Source organism: Bos indicus, chromosome 5 (genome assembly GCF_029378745.1).
Source record: "Bos indicus isolate NIAB-ARS_2022 breed Sahiwal x Tharparkar chromosome 5, NIAB-ARS_B.indTharparkar_mat_pri_1.0, whole genome shotgun sequence".
Taxonomy (NCBI): domain Eukaryota; kingdom Metazoa; phylum Chordata; class Mammalia; order Artiodactyla; family Bovidae; genus Bos; species Bos indicus.
This window is the reverse complement of record NC_091764.1, coordinates 111,784,365-111,812,318: the sequence shown is the minus strand read 5'-3', so window position 1 is coordinate 111,812,318 and position 27,954 is coordinate 111,784,365. Positions and strand designations below refer to the sequence as shown.

At 41.7% G+C, this 27,954-nt stretch overlaps 1 protein-coding gene across 4 annotated transcripts in view; it reads right to left on the bottom strand.

The window, feature by feature from the left end:
* The window catches only part of GRAP2 (GRB2 related adaptor protein 2), a 65,906-nt gene extending 39,091 nt beyond the window's left edge, over positions 1 to 26,815 (bottom strand). For 3 of the 4 annotated variants that reach the window (XM_070790447.1, XM_019961840.2, XM_019961839.2), the window contains exon 1: positions 26,573 to 26,815. The gene's annotated coding sequence lies outside the window, so the exon portion shown is untranslated. Of the gene's footprint in view, positions 1 to 952; positions 15,436 to 26,572 lie in introns of those variants that run through there. The other variant, XM_070790448.1, reaches the window with a different exon arrangement.
* Between the last annotated feature and the right edge of the window lie 1,139 nt (positions 26,816 to 27,954).

The following is a 27,954-nucleotide window of genomic DNA, read 5'->3' as shown; positions in this document are numbered from 1 at the left end:
TCAGCCTTCAAGGGCCAAGACAGAGCAGCACACACGTGATAAGAACAGAGGAAATAACTGAAATCAACTCAGCTCTATTAATGTTGTTATCAAATAGGCAAGGGAGGGAAGAAGAAACAAGTCCCTCTTTTGATGGATTGGCTCTGCATCGACCCAAGATCAAATTCAGCCAAGAGGTCAGTTTTGTCATTGATTTCCCACCAACTGTGCCACTCGACCATTCGTATCGAACCCCAGCCATTGGTTTGGGGATGAAGAGATGCAGTCTGCATTTTGAAATCCGTGCAAATGCTTAAATAGACCCTGCTTTCCAGGCAGGCAACAAGAATAACCACCAGATACAACTTCAACTCACCTCACCTTCTAGCTGTTGAAACATGAGACATTCCTCCCATATCTAGTCCACTGCAGGGGAACTGTTTTTATCAGGGTCTTTCAAGACCGGCTCTGAGACATATCGTAGATATTACCACCAAAGTCCCACAAATAGACAATGAAATAAAAACAATGCCAGGCCGACAGGCACACCCAGGCAGGCAGAGAGGGTAGGAGTCTCATCACTGCCACCTTCCCCCAGATCACTTTGAACTGCAGATAAGCTAAGTAGGGCCAGCATGGCCACGGGGGCAGCATGTAAATGTGATCAACGGGGCATCTGGTTTCCTGTCTCTCTGCAGCGTTCATGGAAGCGATCATGAAAAAAAAAAAAAAAAAAAAAAAAACGGGAAGAAGTGAGGAGGAAAAATAAGGAGAGACAGGGCCCCTTCTAGGGAAAACAATTTTAGTCCTGAATTCTCAACTGTGCATTCCGGTGATGGCTTCTACTGAGCGCTGGGTGACAGACACGCTGAGTTAGATCCAGGTTGGGGCCAGGCAAGGGGCGGCAGCTTCTGCCTCAATCTTTCTGCTCTCCCTTTCCCACTCCAATCATGATAAATATATTTATACTCACTTGATTATGTCAGCCAGACAATGCTCCCCTAATTGGCAGTGATCAGGTTCCAGAATTGCTCAGGTGAACCCGCTGTCTCTATCAGGCAAATTGAGAAGGGGCCGCTAATGGCGTCCTCATTAACAGTTTCCAGTGGAATAAAAAGCAATCCCCCGACTCATGCATGGTAGTGAATTTTCCTAACAGCTCCTAAAACCAGCCCTTGAGGAACTCAGGCTTTTATGAACCTGCCCAGCATAGAATGCTTTTATAAATCTTCCCCACCCCCGGCTCAAGTGCACAGAAAAAAAACCCCATAGCCACTTCCTTCTGCTCTTTTGTTCTTTTACACTTTTTCTCTTTTCTTTTAGAGGGCTTATGGAGCTAACTGTCATTTTTGGTTCTTGGTTCTTTGCAAATTTCAGAGACATCTGGCACGCACTTTACTGCATTTGCCAGCTCTGGTGTTTGTAGATACGTACACGGTCTCTGCTGCGTGTGCCTGTGAACATGCCACGTGTATAACTTACCAGTGCATAATTTGGAGCTTGAGTGTGTTGGTATATACTGACACGTAAGTGTGAATACCACAGTACTGATCATAAGTAACTGCTCAATAAATATTTGTTACATGAATGCACTAAGGCAAATGCTATTCATTCATTCATCAGACACTTGAATGCTTCTTGGGTGCCAGGCACTGAGCTAGAAGCTGGGTGTTTGGTGATGCATACGAAGTCCCTGCCCTCAGGGAGCTCACAGTTGAAGGGCGGGAGGCAGGCACAGGAACAGGCAATTATAAGACATCTAAGAGACACAGAGATAGAGTATTGTATAGGGCAGCACAGAGCTCCAGGGAGAGAGAACTTAGCCCACCTATGGGAGGAGCTGAGGCTGGGTGTTTGTGGGGGTGTCTCCTGAAGGTGGTAAGGGTTCTGGACAAAGAAGACAGCACAATCTGTGGCAAGACACAAGAAACAACAGGATGTGAGTAGAGAACCAGAAGCCAGAGGATGCTGCAGGAAATCATGGAGGCAGGGGGTTGGCAGGAATGAAGAGGGGGCTCAGGCAGGGACTGGATCTGGGGGGAGGATACTGGGGGGAGTCAAGGAAAGTAGCTTCCACTGTCTCAGTTAGGGCCCCGATTTTTCTGGATTCTGTCAGAATGTGTATACGCACACCTCAAAAAAGAATTTGGACCAGCTGCAGAAGCTTTGCTGGAGTGCAGTCAGGAGTTCTGGTCATGCCCTTAGCCTGACATTGACGAGCTGGGTGAACCTGACCAAGGGCTGGCCTCTGGATGGGTACACCAAGGGGGTGGACTCTGAGGGCTCTAAGAACCCTCCCAGCTTTTATTCTCTAAGTTACCTAGATTTTCTGAGGTTTGCAGATAGACCAAACCTGGCTCTGGTCCATTTACACACCGTGGGGCACGAAAGGAATGAGACCTCTTCCGAGCAGCATTCAGGATCACAGAATCACTCACCATCTTTCAGTATGGAGTCAGCTAGAGTGCAGTTTCGTAGAATCATTAAGAAGTGCTGCGTGATGGAGATGCCCTACTGTCTTCAGCCTGGGTCACAGTCTCATTATCGCAATTCTGAAGACCCCCAGTTAAATTTATAGCACAGATCTCTGTTTGATTTAATTTCTGTGAAGCATTGCTTAGCTCACATCCTTTCTGCTCAAAAATTCTCAAGGATTCCACTTTACTTCGAGAATCAAGCCCCCGGATCTTAGAGTGGCATTCAAGACTACCCCTGATCTTGCCCCCTACCTTAGCTGCTACAACCTGCACCTCTGCCAGCTGGAACTCCTAGCAAAGGCATCCAGGAGTGTTCCTAGCACTCTTCTCTATCTCAGTGCAGCCTCCCCACTAAAGGTCCAACTCAAATTCAAGTCCGTCTCCTCTGGGAATGCTGTCTGATGACCCCTGTCCTTTCCTGAATCCCGTGGAGCGCTCACTGACCATGTAGTTCATTAGTAACTATTCAATTTGCCCTGTGGTTCTGGTCTTCTTGCCCTTGGCTAACTTGTGAGCCCCAGGGGATAGGAACCATGCCTCATTCCTCCTTGCAGGGTGTGGACCTGGCATAGTATCCAGTTCATGGAAAGTTTTTTTGCTGATGATAGGTTTTCTACATTGCAGCCTCTATGAGACTATTGAATAAAATCCATCAGAAGTGTGCTTACTATTACTGTTATCATAGTGATGTTGAAGTTTTTTAAAAAATATTTATTTATTTAATAAACTGTGCCAGGTCTTAGCTGTAGCATGTGGGATCTGGTTCCCTGACTAGGGATTGAAACTGGGACCCCCTGCAATGGAAGCACCTAGTCCCAGCCACTGAACCGCCAGGGAAGTCCCTGTTTTTCCTTCTTCTCGGGAAAAATGGAACCTTGGAGAGAATGGTTTGGTGCAACTGTGCTGGAGTAATGAGAACGTGAAACATTTCTCCCACGTTTCATAAACAGTATTTTACATGCGCTATTTGGGAGCTTAAAGTTCATCCAGGAATGAGTTATTTCACAGATCAGAAGGAGCATATGTGTAGTCCACCAGGGGCAATAAGCTCTCTGCTAAATTTAAAGGGGAAAACAATTGAACGCTTCATCCTGAAAGTAGAAAGGTTTTGACATCACCTGATCAGAGAGGAACATGAGGGACCTATTTAATTTCTGGCCCCCACTGTTCAGGTTTTCTTGTACATGTTCCATTGAACAGCACATGGGAATTTTCACAAAAAAGGAACTGGCATGAAATCAATAAGGAAAATCACCGTTTCCTTACTGATCCAACAGCATTTAAGGAAGCTGAGCTCTGCCAATTTGTAGCTGGGCAGTTTTTTAACTGTGCAGAATTTGAAACTGGGCAGTTAAAACCACCATCTAAGCTGGCAGCTGTGATTTTCCCAGAAGCAGAGCTTCAGGAAGAAAAATATCTTTTAAACGTCAGTTCCATTTTTGCAAAATTGGATCTGTTCATGAAAAATTGCTGTAAGTCCAGGGTTTTTTTCTTTTCTTCCCTCATTAGTAAAGGATATGATGATTTCTTTTTTGCCCACATGGAAATGCATTCATTTACTCAACAAATAAATATTTACCGAGCACCTACCATTAGCCAAACACTGTTTTAGGTGCTGGGGATGCGGATGTGGACAGAAGAGGCAAAGTCTTTGATCTTTGGAGCTTGTCCTCTCGTGAGGAGGGGGTGGAGAGACTGATAATAACCAAGTAAATGAATAAGTAGATATCTTAGTAGTTATCAGGCACAGATAACTGAAACAATGCTAATATCTTATTGTACCTAGAAAATCAATTTCCGGAAAATTAAACATTAAGACTCCCACATCAGTATTATCTTAGCTCATGTAAGTAACATATATTAAGGGGTCTTTTGAAAAGAATAACTAGTAGGGAATATACGTATATTACTCTTTGCATATGACATTGACATTCCCTGCTGACCTTTAACAAGTCTTCGAGGAGCATTTCTAGAAGGATTTGTGCCACTTGCGTTTGCTCCGTTTGGGCACAGTATGGCCCTGTGGCCCGCATAGTGGTCCACCCTGGAAACCTCTACGTCCTTCCGAGCGCCTCTCTCTCTTCTCCTCCTATTCCCCAAAACTGGCACCCCTCTCTACTGGGTCTTTATTTATTTTTAATTTATTTTTTAATTGGAGTATGGGGATGACAGAGGATGAGATGGTTGGATGGCATCACTGACTTGACGGACATGAATTGACGGACATGAGTTTGAGCAAACTCAGGGAGTTGGTGATAGTCAGGGAAGCCTGGGGTGCTGCAGTCCATGGGGTTGCAGAGAGTCGGACATGACTGAGTGCCTGAACTGAACTGAGCAAGATGATTAAAGAATGGAATTCATCAATGATAACATGGATAACTAAAACTGGCCATGAGCTTAGGATGAAGGGGGTACCATTTTATGACAAACAAACCTGAAACCTCAAGAAGTTAGGCTGTCTCACTGAGATCCCTATGTATGGATTGCTACAGCTTTTTCATAAAAACTGAAAACACAGTGCATGGATGGGGAAGCCTGGGGTACTGCAGTCCATGGGGTCGCTAAGAGTCGGACACAGACGAGCAACTGAACTGAACTGAATACTAAAAAAAAAAAAAAGGCTCAAAAGTCACCTTCTCTGTGCAGCCTTGCTAGATCTACCAAAGTGCTAATTGTCTGACTCTTTGTGACCCCATGGACTGTTGCCCACAGACTCCTCTGTCCATGGGATTTTCCAGGCAAGAATACTGGAGTGGGTTGCCATTTCCTACTTCAGGGGATCTTCCCAACCCAGAGGTCGAACCTGTGTCTCCTGTGTTGCAGACAAATTTTTTACCATCCGAGCCACCAGGGCAGTGCTGAGTTCTTCCTCCCTTTTGCTCCGAGGTTATCCTGGCACCTTCTGACTTCAAGTACAGCATCAGATGAAAGATCTTGGCCATGCTTTGTTTACTTCTGTGTCTTCTCTTCCAAACTATAAGCTCCTCTAAGCAGGGTGTGTTTTATTTGTAATCTTAGAGAATAGCACAGTACCTGGCACATAGTAGCCCCTCAACAAATATTAATATTTGATGAATGAATGGATGGCTTATCATCTTGTCTGGTTTGGCTTCTCCTAAACTATGCATTTGAGAATTTCATGACTATTGCAATATGACATAATAAAAGCAACTGACAAATATGGTAAAGAACTTCACTTTGAGCATATTAACACTAATTTTAAACACTTGAGCTAATGGACTGAAGCTGATAAGGGGTTCCAAAGCCAAATTATTCTAGACAATATTTCTGCATGTACTAAATTCAGAGATTGTTGAGAAGTTCAAATAAATGATTAACGCATGTAAAACAGAACAATTAAGTAATCTGGATCATTTACTGCAGAAAAGGAGCTTGAAGACACTTAATAATGGTTTTTAATGAAAGGAAAGATTGTATTCCAAGGATGACTAAACACCTTCATTCTGCACATACATAAAAAAAGAAGAAATAAGAAATTAAGTGCTACAAAGATGAAAGTTATGGGAATTCCCCGGCAGTCCAGTCGTTCGGAATTCACACTTCCACTGCCGGAGGCCTGGGTTTGAACCCTGGTCGGGGAACTAAGATCCTGCAAGCTGCGTGGTGTGGCCAAAAAATAAAAAAAGATTAAACTTAAAAATAAAAGAGAATTCAAGAGTTTCCTATTGGGATGTGTGAACCCATTTCAAGTTACTGTTACAAAAAACTCCCTTGTCTTGAGAGCTTGCATTGTTCTCAATGCTTCACCATTTATAATTTCATCTAACCTTTTTAACAAACCCAGGTGGGTTAGTTTAGTTACATTATTCCCATTTTACAGGTGAGAAAGTAGAGGCATGGGGTGGATAAGTAACTACCCTGGGTTGCACAGCTGGAAGACGTGTGTGTGCTCAGTCGCTCACTTGTGTCCAACTCTTTATGGCCCCGTGAACTGCAGACCATAGACCAACTGTAGGCTCTTTTGTCCATGGGGATTCTCCAAGCAAGAATACCAGAATGGGTTGCCATGCCCTCCTCCAGGGGATCTTCCCAACCCAGGGATCGAACCCAAGTCTCTTTTGTCTCCTGCATTGGCAGGTGGGTTCTTTACCACTAGTGTGCTGTGCTGTGCTTAGTCACTCGGTCGTGTCTGACTCTTTGCAACCCCATGGATTGCAGCCCACCAGTCTCCTCTGTCCATGGGGATTCTCCAGGCAAGAATACTGGAGTGGGTTGCCATACCCTCCTCCAGGGGATTTTCCCAACCCAGGGATTGAGTCCAGGTCTCCCACACTGCAAGCAGATTCCTTACCATCTGAGCCACCAGGGAAGCCCACCTACTCTGCTTACTGCCGGCTTGAGGCTGAAATCCATCTGAGGATGGATGCCTAAAGCCAAGCTCACTAAGTTAATGGGACCAGTTTAAATTTAAACAAAATCATAATTGTCCATCCTTGCCAAGGCAATTAACTGTCCTGTGGGCTGGATTACACCAATGTGTGTGTGTGTGTGTGTGTGTGTGTGTGTGTGTGTGTGTGTGTGTGTATGTATATGTGTAAATTAGAATATCCAAAAAATAAATCCAATAACAAAAAAAATAAAATTTTTCTGTTCTTCATTCTGGTGAACTGGTCTACCAGACCTTGTCTTCCTGATGAGAAAGTGGTTTTGTTCTGGGGAGTCGACGTACATGGTTTAAGGATCTACATGTGTGCACGTATTTATCAGACCTGACATAAGTCGAATCAAATTTAGATATCATGGTTTTACTTTCAGAGTGATGGAATTTATTCTTGGGGCTGAAAAGCCAGCATCTTCCTCCTGCTACTTTTTCCCAAGGCAACCTTGTTCAGCAGGCCTGGGGGACAGAAGCGATGGGGTTACCGGCAGCACAGAGCAGGGGCCGCTGGTTGAGCAACCCTGCCGTCTGTGCAGGAGAGAGTCAGCACTCATCTGACCTGCCGAGCTCTCCAGCCCTGAGCTACTCTGGGGCTGCAGGAGCCTGGAGGCTGGCTCAGGAGAAGCCAGTGCCCGCAGAAGCCCTGTGAAAAGGGTGTGAATGAGTCACTAGATTTTTCAGGTTGACTGAGATGACTTCTGTTGATTTTCTTCGAATTTAGATGTGTTATCAGTGTTCACACGTTGGGCATAACGGGAAGATGAGTGCACATTTTCTTGATAGAGCCCGACAGTCGGCAGCGTTGTGATAAGATTTGGGGTAAGATGTGACTCTGCAAGAAAGCTCTGGTCAGCGCGTGTGGCATGCATCCCCATGTGCCCCGGGGCCTCGAGGGGTGTTCTGAGCTGGGAGGAAACCCAGGGTGACAGGCATGAGTGTTTTGTGTCATTGTGCACAGGTCGGTCTGTGTTGCTATTTACCATTTTAGGGCATCAGAAGTCACTGCTAATTTGTCCCACTGTAATTTCATGGTCTGGGAAAAGCACTTGCTTCCTAACCTCGGGTTTCCACAATAACCAGAACAATGGTTGGTCAAAGGTTTGCGTGATAGAAGCACACTTAACCTCTTCTGGCCTTAGTTTCCTCATCTTTAAAAAGGATATAACCATGTACCTATCTTGGGTAGGGTTAAACAGACTAAAAAGTCAAAGGCTAAGAGTGGTTCCTGGTATTTAGTTTGCACCAAAATCACTGCAGATGGTGACTGCAGCCATGAAATTAAAAGACGCTTATTCCTTGGAAGGAAAGTTATGACCAACCTAGATGGCATATTAAAAAGCAGAGACATTACTTTGCCAACAAAGGTCCGTCTAGTCAAGGCTATGGTTTTTCCAGTGGTCATGTATGGATGTGAGAATTGGACTGTGAAGAAAGCTGAGCGCCAAAGAATTGATGCTTTTGAACTGTGGTGTTGGAGAAGACTCTTGAGAGTCCCTTGGACTGCAAGGAGATCCAACCAGTCCATTCTAAAGGAGATCAGCCCTGGGTGTTCATTGGAAGGACTAATGCTGAAGCTGAAATGCCAATACTTTGGCCACCTCATGCGAAGAGTTGACTCATTGGAAAATACCCTGATGCTGGAAGGGATTGGGGGCAGGAGGAGAAGGGGACGACAGAGGATGAGATGGTTGGATGGCATCACCGACTCGATGGACATGAGTTTGGGGTGAACCCCGGGAGTTGGTGATGGACAGGGAGGCCTGGAGTGCTGTGATTCATGGGGTCGCAAAGAGTTGGACATGACTGAGCGACTGAACTGAACTGAACTGAAGTTTATATGTATATTAATGCATGCACTTTGTTCATACAACTTTATATTTGACAGAGAGTCACTCCACTGCTTGCACAAAATAGATTTTTGGTAAATATTTGTTAGTGAAATACATATGCAGTAACCTGTTCTGACTGATCAGTAATCTGTTATTCAGGGACAGATTGGCAAAATTGGATATTAAGATTTTTATCTCTCATAAAGAAATATATATATACATATATAAGCAGAGAGTTCTGCAATCAAACATGTCTGCAGAGAAGCAGGGAGATAGGTAGTTTTGCATGAAGATCATAAAGGAAATGGCCTGAAGAACTGAGCTGAGGAATATCACTTGAAGAACAAGTAGCAGCGTCCATGACTCAACCCAATCAACAGAATTCCCTAAGGCAGTAAAAACAAAGAAACAATCCTCCCCAAATCACTTTAAAACTACAAAATATATGTTACTTTTGAGTCTAAAAAATAAATGAATATGAGAAACGGGAGTCAAATCCCTGACCTATATTTACTTTCTACTGATTTTCTAATAATGACAGCTTCAACTTGAATCATTTCATTTAAAAAATAGAATGAGCACTATAATGTTTTAGAAGCTGATACAGTATGACAAGAGTCCCTTAATGTTAGGCTGAATCATATGAAACTGCCACTTCTTTTGGTAAAAAAAAAAACTGTCAGACATTGTCAGTTTTGAATGGTGCAGTCTAATATATTAATACTTAAGCTAATTGACACTAAACCAAAATTCTTATATTACCTTACCCTTTATTGCTTTTAACTAAGACTATAAAACTAAATTGGCCAATTCCCTCCCTCTTAGTCTCTTAAAATTTGTGCACAGTAGGTACTAAACAAATGCCTTGTTAATTGAGTAGTGCTTTCCATCTTCTGTCAAAAATTAGGCCAAAATTTTGCTACCCTACCTAACGCTGAGACTACCCTAAAATATAATTAACGCAGTGTTAGCTTCATTTCATGTTTCATGATTTAGATAAATCCTCTCTGTTCCTTGCTGGGGCAGCACTGGGAAGATAATTAATACATTATTAATACATTGCAGAGGCAAACAAGGCTTGGCTTGCACACACAGCCACGACAAGAATAGATTCAGGTCAGAAATATTGTTGCTAGTAAAGAAAAATGTTATTATAATAATGAGAAATTATTGTTTATGTGACACATCACTGCATATTGACACATTATAGACTTATAAATGAAGCAGATGGTAGAATCAGGCAGGCTTGTCCCATCACTTAGGGTCTGACTTGGGCATCCAAAGTGCCCTGCGATGAACTAGAAATGATCACCTTGGGGATCCTAGGATTGAAGAGCCTCATTATTACTCATATAAGGTTTTATAACAGTTGGGATGGGTCCCAAACTTAGGAGCATTTACTGAAATAACTGAGCAGGCAACATGAAATGATTTTCAATTCAGAAAGCAAAGAGCTCCTTCTACAGTGGAAGAGACAGGAGAGCTCAAGAAGGAATGTGGATTACCTGTGAGTTATTGCACCTCCCTGGGCCTCAGTTTCCTCATATATGTTAATTACCTCCCAGAGGACAGTCATTCTCTGTAACATCTGTCATTGCATGGGATTATATCCTCAAATGCTATGTATTTCTTTGTTGGAGGGAGGTGGTGGGGAAGCAAGAGCTCTGAAATGTCTTATTTTGGTTTTGGTTGACCCAGTGCTGTGAGAGCAGCCACGTTGCATAAGCGGAGTTCTGAGAAAACAGAGTTGCTTTCATTTTTCAAACAGAAGAACCACAATCCTCCCTATGTTTGGATCCTTCTACAAATTAAATATATGGGTAAGAGAGAGCCCACGAAATGAGCAATTTTAACCTTTCCCTCAATGCTGTGGATTTTTCTTAGAGATTTTTTGGAGCATAGAGTAGGCACAGTTCTGCTCTATTAGTGAGATCCCAGCCCAAGGTGACATGCTCCTACAATAATGTCTTCACGCTAATTACCTTGTAGAATGGTTAGGGCAAGAAAGTTCCAAACATACTTGAGGTAATAACCAGTCACATACCCAGAAGGTCAACAGTTCAATCAAAGAGAGAAAAAAAATTAGCATATCTTAAGAAATAGTTCAAGTGGTTTTGTACAAGAACTCTCATTTAAGTCTACAAGAATACTTAAAATACTGATAAGCTAGGTAATTCTATATTTCCCTTTTTAACTCATTGAAAGCCTCCGACTTCAAGGTGCAGTCTCAGAACAAGAAGCATCTGGCAGGTGAAGGGAGAAAGTGTGTAGTTAGGGAAATTGGCTGGAGTTTTAAGTGAGGGGTCTGTGCCAGGGCTGTAGCTCAGAAAGCTGGGGGGAGGGCAGTGCACTGGGCTGCTGATGAAAGAACAGAGGCAATGCTGAAGAGCTGGCATCAGATGAGGGCTCTGGGCCAATCTTCTATTATAGTAACAACACAGCTTTAATCCGTGATAACAATAAACCCCTCAAGCAACTGTACATTAAATCACTATAAACAAAATTACAATCTGCGCTCATCAATGCAGTTTCATAAAAGGTTTGATCTTTCCCCCAAATTTCCATTTTTCTATGATTTCTAATGAATACAAAAGAGCAACAGCTGGAAACCATATCCATTGCTGTCTGTTTGAAATGACTGGAGTCATCTTTTGTTTTGAAGGGCACAGTATTTTCATTTATTTTAAAAATATTTATTGAGCACCTAATGTGTACTTGGCAATAGTAACATGGTTAATCATTTTAGAGATGATTCCTAAAAAAGACTTTCTGCTCTGCCAAAGGTAAAGTGTTAAAATAATAGAACAGCCCAAGGATTTTTTAAAATGTGCTAAAGGGTAGTACTTTTCATTCTCCAAGAGCCCCACACTTTGCACACCGAGTTCCTTTCAATTACGGGTGCAATGCAAGGTGGAATTGTGTAGAATACAGTCCATGGGCTATTGATCTGAATGGGTACAGTATTCAGTAGATAAAATATAGCTAAGCTGGGATGCGAAGGATGGCTTTTCTCATTTAAACTACAGGAAAACATTGTGGCTGAAAATCAAGTTAGAATGAAAATAAGTTATTCAATTCAGTAACTTTTAAATAGGATGGGGTCTTTTATATTCATTTAAAAACATGAACTATGCAAATGAAAAGTATGAAAAAGAGTAAGAAACCTCCATGTACCCTCCACTCACAGGGTTTTTTTTATGTCTATTTAATAGACTTTGTTTCATTGCGGAGGGTCCTACAGTTAGTTGCTCAAGTGAGGACATTTTTGTATCTGGGACCAGCCTCCAGGGATAAAGCTTTTTTGTAGGACATTTTTGGCCCGTGGAATTCTCTGCTTTATCCTCTAGCCACTTTACTGTGAGCTGTTGGGGAGGGGTGGGCCTGACAAATGCTAGGATGGCTGTGTTCTTCAGCAAGTCACAGGGAGATGGACACCCACATACATAATTTAAGGCTGACATAAGTGTATGGATGTGAGAGTTGGACTGTGAAGAAAGCTGAGCACCGAAGAATTGATGCTTTTGAACTGTGGTGTTGGAGAAGACTCTTGAGAGTCCCTTGGACTGCAAGGAGATCCAACCAGTCCATTCTGAAGGAGATCAGCCCTGGGATTTCTTTGCAAGGAATGATGCTAAAGCTGAAACTCCAGTACTTTGGCCACCTCATGTGAAGAGTTGACTCATTGAAAAAGACTCTGATGCTGGGAGGGATTGGGGGCAGGAGAAGAAGGGGACGACAGAGGATGAGATGGCCGGATGGCATCACTGACTCGATGGATGTGAAACTGAGTGAACTCCGGGAGTTGGTGATGGACAGGGAGGCCTGGTGTGCTGTGATTCATGGGGTTGCAAAGAGTCAGACACGACTGAGCAACTGAACTGAACTGGAGTGCTGGGGACAAAGAGATGAATTCTGTCTGGGGAAGAACTGGGGAGAGAGAGCGGGTTTGGGTCTCACCTTTGAAGGTTGGCTGGCATTTCGAAAGGTGACTATGGGGGATGGGGATACTCAGGTAAGAGTGAAGGCCTAGTTCCAGAATGGTGAACAGACACAGTCCTTGGACCAGAGTGTGTGTTCTCAATGGGATGGGTGTGCTTTGACTGTAAAAAATGTTAAAGACTTCTAGCTTACTGATGGAAGGGTTCAATGCCCCCAATTCTCTAATTTTCTTTTCCAACTGGGTTACCAAGTCTTACTGAACTTTTATATATCATCCAGCTGCTTTTGAAACCCTAAAGTCATATAATCCAGTAATAATTTACTTTCAGAGAGCATGTTACAGTTTACAAGTGGCTTTTTTAATACACATTATTACATTTGATCCATATAACAGCCCTGTGACACCACAGACTCATCTCCAGAAGCTATTTCCTTTTGAAAATAACTACTGGTTATAGAAGCTACTAGCTATAGAAATCAGACAGATTTCCACTGGGAGCTTTATTGTGCTAGAAGCACAAGCCAAGATAAAGTCAGCAATTTGGGAGAGATGAAAGGAGGGTCCTAAAACAGACAGAGATTGAGAATCCCAGGAGGATGGTAAGATAGCAGTTTCGGAAATGGAGAGAGACACAGAAGAGGCAGGAGTGCAACAGGAAGTACAGGATGGAGTGAGGGGGTGGGGCTCTGGTACTGGGTGGGCGGTGGTCCCTGGCGCTGCGGTGAACACCCAGCCAGCCCATGGCCAATACTCGTTCACCCCTGTTCAGCAAGTGTTGGCTTGCGTGTATATCGAATGGTGCCATGAGAAACACAACTCAAAAATCTAAGATGGTGGCTTTTAGAACATGGATATTTAATAATATATAAAAACATGGATAAAAATATTGAACATGGATATAGAGTGACAAATTTTTTATAACATTTTTCTCACTTTACACATCTGCATGTTCTCTCATTCTATAGCATTCCCATATATCGTGACTTTGATAAACTGTTTTTCAGTGCACACACTGAAATGGTGCACTTTTGCAACTACTTAATAGAAGCTAAAGCAACCAATGGACTGTGATTGTAATCTAGCTGGAATAAATCTTACTGACGTAGGATGTATCAACATATCCATTTAGCTTGCTGCAAATCAGTTTACTTTTCTACTTAGAGACATGATGTGAAATGAAATTAATCCAGTTGCAACAAGGCAAGTGCATTCAGTTGAATAAATCCCTTTATGTGGAAAGGAACTTTGTTTTGCAGCTGATTTGAAAGAAAATCCACGTGGCAGTATAATGCCTTCCCTGGAACTGAACAAATGCATTTATCCCAGCTTTATTTACAGTTAAAGTCACATCAGACCTATTTTATATGATAGTGCACTCTATTGTCCTTAGGTGAAGGTCACAGTGAAAGCATTTGCAGGACAACTAAAGTTTTACAATGGAACTTGGCCTAAGGACTGTTGTTCTAAGGCTAGACTATGAACTCGGCAAAGACGGACACCTCCTTGGAGAGAAAAGAGACAGATAAAAACCAACAAAACCATGTATATCCTTTTCTATTCTGTCTCCTTTGCCTCCACTGTCAAAAGGGCAGTCTACACATACAGTGTATATTTAATAAATACATTTTGGTGGTGTCTATCACAAACAGGCAGCACTTGGAGAGGGTCCAGAGAATAACAAAGGGATTAAGAGGTTGGGTAGAGACTCTCAGGGTGACACGCTAATGAAATTGAGGTAAATTGAGCTAAAGAGCTTGGAGAAGGGAAGGCTGGTTTTGGCAGCTGCAAAGGTAAGTTGGTCTTGTTTACCATTGCCGAATGTTAGAAAGCACAGCATATGAAGGGTAGGATGAAAGAAAGTCAACTTACGTCTGGTAAGGAGGTACAAGATTAGCAATGCAGAAGCAGTTTTGACTTAGATGGTTTATAAGGCATCAACACAGGTCCTTAATAAATGTTTCTTAGGGGGACTTCCCTGGTGGTCCAGTAGTTAAGAATCCAGCTTGCAATGCAGGGACATGGGTTCAGTCCCTGGTCAGGGACCTAAGATCCCACGTGCCGCAGAGCAACTAAGCCCACCTGCTGTAAGTATTGAGCTCATGTGCCACAACTAGGGAGTCCGTGGCCAAAACGAAAGATCTCGCATGATGCCACGAAGATCCTGAGTGCCACAACTAAGACCCATCACAGCCAAATAAAAAAAATTTTTAAAGCAATCTTTCTTTGAAAATGTTACAGTTGAAGAGTAGGCCACCTTTCTGAAATGAGTTAGGTGCTGTGCAGTAGGGAAATGACTCAGAGGATCTCTCAAGTTCTAGCCAGTTCTTATCCTATGAATTTTCAGCAGCCAATGCCAGGAGCCGACTTGCTTCTTGTCCACCTTACTCCATAGCTGGAAGCCCTTGACCTCTTCCTGCAAGTCAGCCACACTGTACTCTCAGCCCTAAGGCTCTTCTTGGTTGGAAGGGATTTAAAAAGCTCACTCTAGCTAAGAGCTCAGCTAACTGTCATCAGGTCATCCCCTGCTGCTAGGCTGGCTCTGAGGTGTCCAGTTCTAACAAGTGGGGTTCTGCCTTGCACCTAAGTCTATCTCTTACTGGATTTACCAGAAATCCACCCAAGTCTTCCTATGATAACACCGAAATCCTTTCTTGCTTTCCAGGTCTAATGTGATTTTGGGATCACATAACGTATCCAGTCTAGGACTGAAGCTTTGTTTCAGCAATACCACCCCCCACCCCCAGCTCAGACTTGATGTCCAGTCTCTGAACCGCAACCCTGCTATCTAGGCAGTCTGTGCACAGAGCATTGGCGACAAGCTCTCTGAGATCTCTCCTCTCATCTGTGGCTGGATTCTCTGCTCGCCGGCCCCCCCACCCCCAGGCTCCCAGCGTCATAACTCAGGCCACTACCAGTCCCCTTGCTCTTCTCCTATCAGGTGATGACACGCCACATGGCTTCATTTTCCTGCATCCTGCTGTGAACCGTTGCACACATGAGTCCCTCTCTACAAACCACATACCTCTGCTATGGGCCTTCCCAATCTCGTTGCTATTGACATGTACGGTTGGTTCCGTCTTTATGGTGGGGGGTATTCTGTGCATTATAGGGTCCAAAACTAGTATTGCTAGCTTCTAGTCACCAGATGCCAGAGGCAGCCCCTCTCCTCCACCCCCAAATTGTGACAAACAAAAATGTCTCCAGGCATTGCCAAATGTCTGTGATGGGGAGGGTGTTTCAAAATTGCCCTTCGTAAGGACTTCCCTGGCGGTCAGGTGGTTCAAACTCTGTGCTTCCACTGCAGGGAAAAATGAGTTCAATCCCTGGTTGGGGAACTGAGATCCCGTATGCCACATGGCATGGCAAAAACAAAAGAAGAATGAAAATTACCCCCTTTTGAGAATTCTTGCTCTACAAGAACCCAGAAAGGCAAGAGCATTTTAAAGTCAGTTATAGATACTTTGAGGAAAAGTCGGAATGTTTAAATCTGGTAAACATTTAACAACTCTGCTCTGCTGCTGTTGCCGTTGCTAAGTCACTTCAGTCGTGTCCGACTCTATGCGACCCCATAGATGGCAGCCCACCAGGCTCCCCCATCCCTGGGATTCTCCAGGCAAGAACACTGGAGTGGGCTGCCATTTCCTTCTCCAATGCATGAAAGTGAAAAGTGAAAGTGAAGTCGCTCAGTTGTGTCCAACGGACTGCAGCCTACCAGGCTCCTCCATCCATGGGATTTTTCAGGCATGAGTACTGGAGTGGGTTGCCATTGCCTTCTCCGAACTCTGCTCTAAGCTAGTTAAAAAGAGTTTCCCAGGTGGTTCAGTGGTAAAGAACCTGCCTGCCAATGCAGGAGACTGGGGTTCAATCCCTGGGTCAGGAAGATCCCCTGGAGGAGCAAATGGCAACCTACTCTAGTATTCTTACCTGGGAAATCCCATGGACAGAGGAATCTGGTGGGCTAAAGTCCACGGGGTCACAAAAGAATCAGATATGACTAAGCGACTACTAACAACACAAAACTAGTAATAAACACCAAATAGAATTTTGTTAAGGTTTGTTTAACAACATAAGGGGTAAAGTGAGATGAAATCCCTTCACTCTAGGTCAGTGTTCCTGAGATCTTATTGTGCAGGAGAATCACAAAAGGACTTTTTAAAACGTTCATATCCTGATTTGGCAAGTTTCAGGCAGGATCTGATACTCAGTCCTAACAGGTTCCCAGGTGGTATCAATATCACGGGTTCCCAGACCTTCCATTGAGCAGCAAGGCCCTAGAACAAAATCACTCGTGAGAGGTAGGGGAGGGGCTATTTGAATCGTAATAGTTACAAGGTCATGAGAGCAAGATTAAAATTTGTATTAGAAGAACAGTCTAGAAAAATGTGACTGTTTCTTGCATTTTTCTGTAAAGAATAAAACAGCTCTCAGAGATGCGTTTTGAAATGTGACATTTCTATTCGCTTGAAATTATAAATATTATACAAGCTACCTGCAAAAACTGGTGAGCTGCTATATTAGTTTGGCAGAACTTGGAAAGGTTTCCAAAACCCTGATGCAAATCTGAACTTCAAGGTTTTCATAGTCCTTGTTTTAGGGAGGAAGAGGCTAGGGGTGCGGAGGCCTAGGGAAGGGGATGGAGAAAGGAGGATCATTTTAAATGGGGCCTTGCAAAGAAACAGATTCGTGAACCTGCCTCAAATGACAAATTATTCCGTGCTGAAATTATACTGACACCACATGAAGTTAATGCAACCTCGAATCAGATAACTCAGTTATGGCTATAAACCAGTTGCAAAAAATGAGTGCTATTTACTGTAATGTATAGCGATCAGGGTAATCAAATCTCCTGAAAGCTGCCGAAAGCCTGATACAAAAATTTCCTCTGCCTCTGAGTAACTCTGACTTGGAGCTTTGCAGACATCTGACTCACTGCTGCAGATCCTCAGTAAGGAAAGGCCCATTCACATTTGTTCCTAGTTTACAGTTAGAAAGATTTAGGCTCACTAGTTTGTCTAAACATGTAGATAATAAGGTCCTGACCCTTATGAGATCTCTTCAGGCCAGTGTTGAGACTAGCTCTGCCCTTATGCCAGCAGATAAGTATTCACCTTGGGGAAGGAGAACTAACACTCTAGCTCTGAAATATCAATATATTGATGGGTTGTTATCATTTGGATCAAGTGTAATAGAGTTAAATATCTCTACATTTAAAATTCTGTGCCTAGGGTTTTCTTTCTTTTCTTTAAAAAAAAAAAAAAAACAATAATGTAAGTACAGAATAAGGACGAACTGGCTTCATAGTAGAGCATGGGAACTCATGGGTATGTGTTGACCACAGTTTCAGAATGAGTCAGCATACTAACTGAGTGCCAAAAAGACTAATGCAAATCTTGGGCCATATTAATAGAAGTATAGGGTATAGATCAAGGGAGGTTACTATTCCATGGTATTCTGCACTGGTCAGACCACTCCTGGAGAGCCCTGTCCCATTCTGAGCACCATGATTTAAGAGATGCCTCACATCATAGTCCATCAGAGGTAAACACTTAAAATGATGAGAGCATGTAAAACCACATCACAAGAGGAATAGCTGAAAGAACAAAGGATATTTATGCTTGAAAAAGAAGATGTTAAGGGGACATGACGAGAAGTAAAAAAGAACAGGTTATCTGAGAAGAGTCTGAGGTAGAGTTTCCAGCAGCAGAAGTTTAATTTCTTTCTGGATCCCAAGAGCCTTCTTGACTCTTTGTCTTTTGCACGGTAAACAGGTCTTCATCAAAGAAGACTCCGTTCCTCCTACGATGTCCTTGAGTGCGAAGAGCTTATGTCCCTTTGCCAAGCCATCTTCCTCTGCCCCCAGAACCACCTCCTTCAGGAAGACCTCCCTCCAAAGCCCCACCTGAGTCCTCTTCCTCAGGAGGTGGCACTGCGGAAGCATTTGCTTTCACTCGTCCTAGATCCCCTAATAGCTTGTTAGCTCTTTAGAGGAAAGGGCCCCATTTTCTTTTTGTTTTGATTACCCTAAATGTTCTCAGTACATCTGGGTCCTTGAATTAGGGACTGAGGGGATATCTGCTGACGGCAGCCAAAAGATGAATTAAAGTAACCAGACAAGGTGATATTTTTTTATAGTGCCTACATGACAAAGCATTACAGTATGTTCTCTTGATGATAACAACACGTAATTGACCCTTTGCTTTATGAAATAATATGAGCTGACAAAGTTGGCTAGTATAGTAAATCTTACTTTTCCCTACATCTTGCATTTCAAAATAAAAGCTGTGTGTCCAGGGGACTTCCCTGATGGTCCAGTGGCTAAGACTCCATGCTCCCAGTGCAGGGGGCCTGGGTTCAATCCCTGGTCACAGAACTAGATCCCACATATCACAACTAGAGATCCCATACTCCACAGTGGAGATAAAAAATCCAGGTGCAGCCAAAAAAAAAAAAAGTTCTGTGTCGATGCCACTATTTAAGAGCCCCATCTTCCTTGTGTCAGGTCTTAGGAATTACTCTCCAGCTGGGAGATTCTTCGATTTCACACGTCTCCTTCTTTGTTTACTTGGATATTTGCAGGGTGCCGAGGGTAGCAAAGAGTCAGACACAACCGGGCACACAAGTACATGTATACCGGTGTCAAGTCACAACATCACACAGCTTCTGGTTTATAAAATGAATGAGTTGTCTATCTAACAACATTGATCTCAGACAGAGAAATTCCACAAATGAGTTTAAATGAGAAAGCACCCTGGTATGCATTTTTAAAAAAGAGAGGTTGCACATTTATATTATACCAAAGATAAAAACATCTTTGGGGGTAACGATGCACAGCTCTTCTCAAGTCTCCTGTGTAGTGGCTTAAAGAACAGAGGCATGGATGGGGCACTCTGAGTCACCCACGAAGCTGAGAATAGAATGCAGAACACAGAAGCCAAGTTCATGCTCTGCCATTCGCGTCACTGGACAGTATTACCTCCCACAGTCCAATGACCTGACATGGGACAGAGCAAATTATACACTTCTCGGCAAGAAGCTAATACAATTCCACTTTCCAGCCTGACGTTCAGGTAGAAAATGCAGTGAGCAAAAGGACAGGGCCCCCGATTTTTTATCATTGGCTGTTAATCACAAATAGAGACTGACACCTTTTTGGCTGCTGGGGTAGCCAGTCTGTCTGTGCTAATAGCTCTTGGCTCAGATGCTTCAGAAGACCAAGAGCAGGGTGGTTCCTGTGATGCGTAGAAGAACTTTGATTCTGAGTTACCACCGTTTGACAACTGATATTACAAAAGCCTGGTTTACTGACATCCAAAGCATGAGAATTTTCTGCTTGTTTTATCTTCCTGGAGAAGTCCAAAATAAAACTGGGGCTGTGTCATGGGTTTTGTATATCCATGCACTGTGGACACTTTTTAGAAATCTGAAACAAAGGCTAACACACAAATTTGTCCTAATTATACTGACTCAAAGATTCTTCAACCATCTCCCAAAACAAAGGGTTTGGTCACATCCTTTCTCATCTCAGGGCATCTGTGTTCAGTGCTGCTAGCTCTCTCTCAACTCCAATTTCCAAGCACATTTCAGAGACGTTAAAGGAAATAACTGTTAGTGATGAAAAATCAGGTGGAAGATGTGCGTCCTTCAAGAGAAATAACCTTTTTAGAAGGATAAGTTCTATCAGCCCCAAATAAGTCCATCAGCATTCTTTATTTCCATATCATATCCTGAACTACCCAAGAGGGATCATAAAATACCGTGGTACGTCTGTCTGATGCAGAGCACAGTGTTGGAGCAAAATTGTTGCGAGACTGCCAGCCCTGCAGGAAAAGGAGGCAACCAGCGGCACGACACACAAGTAGCCCACAAAAGCAGGATCCATGCTGCTAGTTTCTAACAGGATTTGGACATTAGAAAGGAACCCATCTGAACCGGACGCCAGCTCTTATGACCTACAGGGAAGGGTGAATGTTCTTGCCATCTGTCACTGAAAAGGTCATTTTTCTCTGCTCTCAGACTGCAGGAGGATGAGATAGTTTGCAACAGAGAACGGAAGGGGCTTCAGAGAACATGTGGTCTAACCTCTCACTCAACAGAGAAGGAAACTGAGGCCCAGAGAGGTTATAGTGTCACGTTCAAGGTCACGCAGGTAATTTCCAATAAAGCCAGAATTCAGATTTCCAGAACCTGCGTCAAGAGTTTCTTGATGCTGTGCCCAGACCAGTGTGGGAGAAGGAACCCTGGCTACAATTTCACAGCCTTGGTACTATGTCTTGGTAGACATTAGCAAAATTACCTTGAGCAACTCACTTAAACTTGCGAGCTTTGCCCTTCCCACTCTGCAACATGAGAGGCAAAATATGTGGTCTGCCTGCCTCACAGATCATAGGCAGATCAAACGAGATAATGTGTGAAAATGCTTTTTAAAACTTTATAAGGCTCAGGTAAAAAAAAAAAAAAAGGTAAGGTTAAAAAAAAAGAATTCCATATAAAGCATGTTTTTCCTTCTGAAGATATATGGATGGACACTGTTGGCGGTGGTGGAGGGGGAGACAGGGAGTGTCCATGAGCCACTGAATATTCTGTGTAAAGGTGTGTGTGAATGATGCTAGGCATATTTTTTTCCACCCCTGGTGCTTCTATAGCTTTCATCAGCTTCCTAAATGTGTCTCTGAAACTCCCCTGCTCCTTTAGCCTCACCACCACCAGTAAGAACCTCTGTGCTGTGGATATCAACATGTTTATGATCAATGTAAAAGGTTGATATAATGTATTAAAATATGACAATTTTCTTAGATTTAATGTGTAGTTGGGATCTCCTTGCTAGCTTTACAATTCAATAATCCACATTTTTAGAATACAAATCTGTTCGGGAGAGGGGAATTAATCTGACCTCACGCTTTGCTCCCTAAACTACTAAAAGTCTATAACTTATAAAATGAAGATGAAAATTCAAATGATAAATCAACCAGGTTTTTTTTTTTCCTACTAGTGTACTTCCTTAGTAGAATGTCCTAGGTATTTTAAAAGATTTTTCTTTAAAATCATATTTAGCAAGAGAACTATCTACTTATTATTTACTGAGTTCCTACAGAGTTTCCAGCAGTGTGTTTCCAGTATTTTCCCATAAAGCACCAGACAATAAACACAAATCGTAAACCATTTGTAGGCTGCCACATTAAGCCTGTGGTTCTGGAAGGCTGAGAGGTGTGGAGAAAAACAAATGAAAAAGTATTATTCATGACCAGTTGATCAATTAGCCTGCTTTTCATTAAAAAACATAAAAAGGCAGGACCAATTTAGCAATGCTTGTGTTGGAAATGCGTAGAAACATTAATGTTGGATTTTTTTTCTCATTTATTTTTAGTTCTCTTTAGAAAATCATACTTGAGAGCTTTCTGTAGCAGCAATAGAAGGAGTGAATAAGACAGCACTGGAATCCTTTTTTAATGTTAATGAAGGGGTAGGGACCAATGCCTGGTTTGTGAGGCCTTTTCTGTGTACAGTTATGTATTTCCAAAGACACAGACTGACTTATGGAATGTCTGAGTGACCGAGATAACCAACCAGAGAAGTTACCTACTATCAAGACTCATCCATCATCCCATAAAGAAATCCAATGTGGTCTTTTATGAATCTGACAATGGCTATACTCTTGTGTTTTAGTGGTAAAATTTTACACAGTACAGTAATGTAAAAAACGAGAGGCATTTTCTCCCCTTGACTGTATCAAAATGTCATCTTCTGCCCCAAGACTCTGAGGTCTCATAACTCCCTTCTTGTATTATTCCTTTCAGTTTTTCCCCTTCCTCTTCCTTTATACTGAATAGTTCTACATTTTCCAGTCTTAACATTCTCTCTTTCACTTAGACTTTCTTATACAGAGCCTGAAACTATAGAATTGCAATAAGCATACTCATCTATGCTTACTAGAGTGCTATTATCAGATGAACAAAACCTAAAATATATTTTGGTAGCAAGAGTCTCAGGTTTTGAATAACTCAAAAGAACTTAAAACTTGGGCGGTGATAGGATGCCAGGGTGGGGGCAGGCTGTAGCTGCTTTTCGTTCAGTTCCATTTCTGTTCCTTCTCATTCCATGTGTCAGAAGCCTTTGGAGAGAATGCTCTGGAATCAGACCACCTGGGTTCAAATCAAGGCTCTACCATATACTAGTTAAGTGACCTTGTGCAAGTGACCTAAACTCTCTGCACCCCAGTTTCCTCACTTACAAAAGAAGGGTAATATTAGCCCTTGCTTCATTGCGCCCTTAGGAGAAGCAAAATGAGTTAACACTGGTACAGTGCTCTTGGCAAATAGCAATAACAGATACTGTTTCAGAAACTTTATGTGTATAAATTACTTAATCTTCAAAACAGTATGATAAGATAGCTACCATTATCACTCTCATTTTATAGCTAAAGAACCTAAGACATAGAAAGACTAAGTATCTTGTCCCAATTGGCCTAGTTAGTAACTGAAGGATTGGCTCTCAAACCTAGACCTACAGCAAGCTCTCAGTAAGTGTTACTTATTACTATCATCATCATCATGGTTGTTATTACCTGAACTTAACAAAACACTCAAATATCTGCTGTGGCTGCTGATAACAATGAATGTGTATGTCTAATCCTTCTTCAAAGTATACGGAAAATGTATATGACCCCCAAACAAATAGTTGATTTAGGAAAGGATTATCACCTAAAGCCATTAAGTGAGGTTTGTTGGGAAACAGGATATCATCACAAAGCCTAAGCATTATCTTGCCACACTACTTGTTAATTGCAAAAGGATCCCTGAACTGAGATCACTACCTTGAGCCCCGATCAAACCGAGTGTCACAAATAGAGGGGAAATCTGGAACTAAGTGTCTCCTGTTGAGATACAATATGGAGCACCTTGTAAAATGCGTTCAATTGAAATGTAATCAATGCTTTATTTCTAATTTGGAGTTTATGGGAAATATTGAGGATAGAGGAACAAATTAAATGACACCGCTAGGCAAAAACAAATTAGAACATTCAACAAGACAACACCTAACCTTTTCAAAAACACTAATGTTGAATAAAAGACATGAAGCCTTCATGTAAAAAAATATTTTTTTCTTTAAAAAAAATTAGATCTTAGTTTTTTTTAAGGTATGGAAGACATTTGGGGGACAAATGGTTAAGGTTAGATATGGTCTAGATACTAGATATTAATGAATCACTGTTCATCTTCTTAGGTATAATGATGGCATTGCAGTTATGTAGGAGAATGTTCTTATTCTTTGATGTGTACCGAATTATCTAGGGGTGAAGTATCATTTTGTCTGTAACTTACAAGTAGTTAGAAAGAGATACATATAGGTGGAACAAATATGTCAAAAAGTTAGCAGCTGTTGAATCTAGGAGGTAAGTATGGAATTATTCACTGTACAAATATTTCAACTTTTCTTTATGTTTAGACATTCTCTTCACTTTGTTCATAAGACGTAGGTCTTATATCTTCTTTGGAGGGCAGTTTAAGACTTTAATCTTCACGTACTTAGTAATAATTTCTTTTAATTACAAAATGTTTGCTGTGAATGGATTTTTTTAATCTGTCTTCTAAAAATTACTTACTGAATATCCCATTGGTTCATTGGTTCATTGAAACCTAATGTAATATTAACATTGTCGAAGAGAACTCAGTGCCTAGAACAAGGCCTGACATGTAGTAAATGTACAATGTGTTAATAAACATTCATTTGTTAAATGAGGCTACATTTTCCAAAGAAACTGTAAAGAGGTCAAAAAAAGATGCACGCACAGGAGGCTGTGTTGTTCCTTTGTAGATCAAGACATGCTGAGTTACGTACTTGAGGTGGACAAATAGGAGGGTCGGTTGGTCTCATCCTTTGATTCAAATAACTTAGGCCATAAAGATTCTTCACCAAGTTTTGAGTTTCATGACTGCACAAAAATGAAGCCTCTGTTCCTCAGACTAATCAAGTATCAACTATAACTTGTTTAAGAAATCCCAATGGAATCACCCACAATAACACATGTTTAAATGCGTGCGTGCTCAGTCATTTCAGTCGTGTCCGACTCTCTGCGATCCCATGGACCGTGGCCAGCCAGGCTCCTCTGTCCATGGGATTCTCCAGGCAAGAATACTGGAGTGGTTGTAGACTTTTCCTGAGTGAGGAAAAGAAGCAAGCTCTGTTTCAGGCACGAGCCCTGCAAATCACCAAAACCTACAGGTGTTATTCTCTGAGAATCAATAAACATGTGGGAAGTAGGCTCATTTTCAGCCCCTCCAGAAGGCAAAGACATAAAAGAGATGGCTTCAGGCAGTAAGTCAGATATATTTTGTATAAAAGGTGGGAAGAAAATGATCAAGATTCAAAGAAATCATTAATACTGATATCACCTTGTGTTTTCACAGCACCTTTTTCCTAAGCCATTTCATATCTATGTTAACTCATTTATTCTTACAATATCCCTAAGAAATAGATGTAGAACAATTGAAATTTTTAAAAAAGATAGAAGATTTTCATTAGGGCCTAAGATATGAAAGATATTCAAAAGGATATTATATTAGCAATAGAGATATTTCTTCATTTTGAACAAATCGATCACCTCCTTCCCCTATGCTTCAGTAAAGTCATTAAAAAAAAATAAAATCTATTATAATGGGAGAATCAGATTACAGTTTACTATATGGGAGACATTCTAAGTTCAATCTAAAAATATAGTTTTATTCAATGATATAGGACTGTCTCCCTTTACCCAAAAAACCACTCCCAGTTCTCCAAAAGGGTACAAATCAAATTTTTTAAAATTTGAAATTTAAATACAGTTAGATGGTTCTCAATTTTATTGGTGCTCCTTATTTAATAATGAATCCTTTTGTAAAGAGGATCATTTTAAAATTATTTTATAAAAGTGAAGTTTTATAAACAATACTGGGTTGTTAAAGCAGAATACGCTTATACTCAGTCCTTTCTGAAACTAAAATAAGAAAAAAAGAAGAGAAAAGAAAAGAGGACCCACTGAAAAACTAATAAATCTATGATAAATGCAGTTGTAGGTAATGAAACATTTTTCAACCTGAGGTTTCCCACCCTCAGATGACAGAACATGAGCAAATGTAATCTTTTCTATTGGAGTTTTAGATCCTAAACATTTTTCCCTTCTCTTAATTCATCTGGGGTTGTATACTTTCAGTAATGTACAGATGAAGTTACATATACTTTATTAACAAGATCTAATTCCAGATATGTAAGCATGATATTTTTAAATTGGATTAATCTTTGGTGGGTATATTCAATCCTCAGGTTCAAAGAGTAGGGTGTCAAAGAGTTGTGTTCAGATTTTATGCCTGAACTGAAGATGGTCTTAGGGACACAGTGTTAACTGTTAATAAAAGGATAAATATAGACAACACTCTCTCAAATCTCATTTCAAAGTACAGTTTTCTTTTTGTAAAGGAACTCAATCTGGGGTTCTTTATAAAGGCAACATATAGGCAACATAAACACTAACAGAAGTAGAAATGCAAGCCCCAGGAACAAATCCTGACCATGCAGTACTTGTGTTCATTCATTGCTACTCTGCCCTCCACCTCCCACACCCACGCTAATTCGGAACAAATGCTGACACTGGTGAAGGGGAATTCCACCCTTGTACTCCCAGGTCCAGAGTCTTTCCCTGAGATGGCTCAGAAGTCAATTAGTGGAGTCTTCTTGGATAACGTTGGCTGAAAGGAGCAAGTCTTCTAGTTCATTCACTGGAAGTTGAATCCTACCACTACAAACACTGTTACAGAAAAAGATTTAGAGACCTTAGCTGATGAGCTGAAAATTAAAACCAATATTTACAGAGCCCAGGGGATTCATTTTAATTAGATTGACTCCAAGAGAACATTCTGCAAATAGTAAAAATCTGAGACCTCTAGAGCGTGTAGACTGATGTTGCATAAAGACATACCTTTCAGAAGAGAAGAGGTTGAGTCTATGGCTTTGCACCGAATGGTCAGAATTCTCTCTTGCAAGAAGGAAGCTGAATTCCGACGTCAAAATGACTGCATTTCAGAGCCCGGATCCACCTTGGGCTGTCGTCCACATAGCGCACTAAACCAGGGCACAGGCTCGCAGATCCATTGAGTGCCTCCTCCTCCCCGACTTCTTACTCCCTCCTCCAAACTACCCCCAGTCAGCCCAGCAGTCTGTATGCAAACCACACAGGAACTAGCAGATATGGGGCTTCAGAGAGTTGGGCGTGAGCCTTAGATTATGTGGTTTTGTTTTCTTGCTGCCGGAGTTGAACTAAAATGCAGGAGGTTCACTGAAACACTTTTGCTTCTTTATGCTTGGTTTCAGTTTTAACAAGTTTGCCCCTAACGATTATGTTCACATAAGAAAATTTTTAATCCTAGAGATGGTCCATTGGCAAGTTACTGCTGGTCTTAAGGAAAATGCACTTTCTCCAAGTAGGTATGAGCATCTGGAAGAACATTAGGACTTCTTAGGGGAACTTATTTAACAGAATCCTGGATCACTCACATCATTCAAATCTCAGGGGAAAAAAAAGCTTTTTTAGTGTATTCAGCCCATAATATTACCCTTAGCCCCTAATACTACCCCTAACAAAAGAAAGAAGAAAAACTCAAAACCAAGATGCATTCCAACCCCAGCTTTGCCATAACCAAGTGCGAGCTGGGGCTGGTTACTTAGATTTGGGGAATTTAATTTTCTCCTTAATAGGCTGGACTAAAATATTTCTGGGATTTGAAGACTTTTTTCATTGGCCTAACATTTTTATCACCTTCAACTTCCTTAGTTCTTACCTTCAGATTTGTAGCTCACGCGCCTCTTTCAGCTCCTTCCTCCTAGACCAAGTGTAACTTGCTAAGGCCTCTTCCTCTGTCTCTGCTTTTGCTAGAAAATGGATTGCCAACATTGCATCTTTTGCACAAAATTAGAGATATTGCGACTTGCTAAGAGGCACTGTTCAGAGTCGGGGGACCAGACCCAAAATAAAGATGGAAATGTTGGCTGACAAGATGTTCCAGCATTAATCAGATAAGACAACTTGGGGATCTCGAATTTAAACTTATTCCACATTGTGGAATGGTATCCTTTTCTCTTTGCCCCTTTATACCTAAACCTTGCTCAAGATTTGTTTTTTGGGGGGAGGGGGTGGAAATGTTGGTTATGATCACTCAACAATTTTATTGAAATAGAAAAGAAGAATCTGAGTATTTGATCATAGTAGGAGCTCAGCAAACGATTGGTCAGATGACTTAAAGGAAGTAATTTGTTCCTCTTAAATCTGTAATAGACGGCTTTCTCTTTATTCATGCAAGTCTG